This window comes from Lagopus leucura, unplaced genomic scaffold (assembly GCF_019238085.1).
Source record: "Lagopus leucura isolate 7727_CA_CO unplaced genomic scaffold, USGS_WTPT01 33703-0_obj-0_obj, whole genome shotgun sequence".
In the NCBI taxonomy this organism is placed as follows: domain Eukaryota; kingdom Metazoa; phylum Chordata; class Aves; order Galliformes; family Phasianidae; genus Lagopus; species Lagopus leucura.
In genome coordinates this window covers 1-2,201 of record NW_024962817.1, presented here as the reverse complement: position 1 = coordinate 2,201, position 2,201 = coordinate 1, and the positions used below count along the sequence as shown (strand labels likewise).

Sequence of the window (2,201 nt, the reverse complement as noted above, 5' to 3'; positions counted from 1 at the left end):
CCCAAATTAATTTAAGACCCCCCCCCCCATTATTAATAGCCCCCCCCCAAATTTATTATAACCCCCCCCCACCAACCCCCCCCCCCCCAAGGAAGAAGACCTGGAGGAGACTGCAGGTATGGGGGGGGAGTATTAATTATGGGGGGTATTAATTATGGGCGGGGTTGTTAATTATGGAGGGAGGGGATTATTAATAATGGGGAGGTATTAATAATGGGGGGAGGGGATTATTAATAATGGGGAGGTATTAATAATGCGGGGATATTAATAATGGGGAAGGGGATTATTAATAATGGGGGGGCTGGTTATTAATAATGGGGGGGTATTAATAAGGGGGAGTATTAATAAGGATGGGGGATTATTAATAATGGGGAGGTATTAATAATGCGAGGATATTAATAATGGGGAAGGGGATTATTGATAATGGGGGGGTATTAATAATGGGGGGTAGTAATAATGGGGTTATTAATAGTGGAGGGAGAGGATTATTAATAATGGGTTATTAATAATGAGGAGAATTATTAATAATGGGGGGAATTAATAATGGAGGAGTTAATAATGGAGTAACAGGATTATTAATAACGGGGTATTAATAATGGGGAGTATTAATAAGGATGGGGGTTATTAATAATGGGGGGTATTAATAATGGGGGAGTTAATAATGGAGGAACAGGATTATTAATAATGGGAGGGTTATTAATAATGGAAGCAGAGGATTATTAATAATGGGGGGTTATTAATAATGGGGGAGATGATTACTAATAATGGGGGGGTATTAATAATGGGGGGAGGGAATTAATAATAATGAGGGGGCTAATAATGGGGAGTATTAATAAGGATGGAGGGTTATTAATAATGGGGTTATTAATGGGGGGAGGGGATTATTAATAATGGGGGGTATTAATAATGGAGAGGATTATTAATAACGGGGGGATTATTAATAATGGAAGAAGAGGATTATTAATAATGGGGGGGGTTATTAATAATGGAGGAAGAGGATTATTAATAATGAGGAGTATTAATTAGGATGGGGGTTATTAATAATGGGGGGGTATTAATAATGGAGGAGGGGGGTTATTAATAATGGAGGGGATCCGTAATTGGGGGGGGGTCATTAATTTGGGGACAGGCCCTTAATATTAATATGTGTGTGTGGGGGGGGTCATTAATATTGAGGCTCATTAATATTCATGAGGGGGTTTATTATTGGTAATGGCCTCTAATTAATACTGGGGGTTGGTCATTAATATGAGGGACCTTAATATAGGGGAAGTGCTTAATATTAATGAGTATTCATGGATAGAGTTAATTAGTGGGATTGATTTTATTCATACTGGGGGACATTAATATTGAGAAGGTTTTTAACGCATATATTTACATCCATATGAGGGGGGGTTAATTAATGATGAGGGGTCCTTAATACTATGGGACGTATCTGATGTGTGTACGTAGTTAATTGATTAATTAATAGTGTAATTAACATTAATAATTAATAATTCCTCCCTCTCCATTTCCACCAATAGGATTCGTTCCCGCGCTGCCTTTTTTTATGAATGAAAAATAAAACTCCAGGCCACGCCCCCTTCCTTCGAGCGTCAGCCAATCCGCGTCGAGCTTCTCATTGACATCGGGGCGGGGGGAGGGAAGGGGGAGAGGGAATGGCGCCTATTGGCTGCGAGAAAGCGCGAAGGCGGGACGAGGCAGGAAAGGGCCCTGCTGATTGGCTGGGCCGGGCGGAAGGGGCGGGGCTTTACTGACGCTCGTAGATCCGGCGGAGGAGGCGCAGGCTGGCGCTGTAGCGCTGCTGTTGCCGGAGCGACGCTTCCTTCCACCTGCGGGACGTCACCGCGCGCTCACGTGACAGCGGAAGTAGCCACGCCGTCACGTCGTCACGTGACGCCGTAAAGCAAACACCCCGCCCTTATTGTCAGAATTGTGCCCCCCCAGTCACGTGACACAGCAAAGTGCGTGTTGCTATTATCACGTGACACCGGAAAGCGCCTGCTGTCATTGTCACGTGACGCTGGAAGCGCCCACTATCGCCATTGTCACCATTGTCACGTGATGGTGCCCCCCCCCCCGCCCAATTGGCATGTGACCCCGGAAGTACCCAGTCACGTGACAATGCAAAATGGCTCCGCTGTTAGCAAAGTCACGTGATTGCGGCAGCGGCCATTGCCCCCAATGTCCCTATGACCCCA

General features: G+C 44.8%; 1 long non-coding RNA gene across 1 annotated transcript; it reads left to right on the top strand.

Moving 5' to 3' along the window:
* Positions 1 to 64: 64 nt before the first annotated feature.
* LOC122190839 lies at positions 65 to 1,603 on the top strand. Its single transcript, XR_006182220.1, has 2 exons — positions 65 to 116; positions 1,524 to 1,603. It is a non-coding gene; the product is annotated as an uncharacterized LOC122190839 (long non-coding RNA).
* The last annotated feature ends 598 nt before the right edge of the window (positions 1,604 to 2,201 follow it).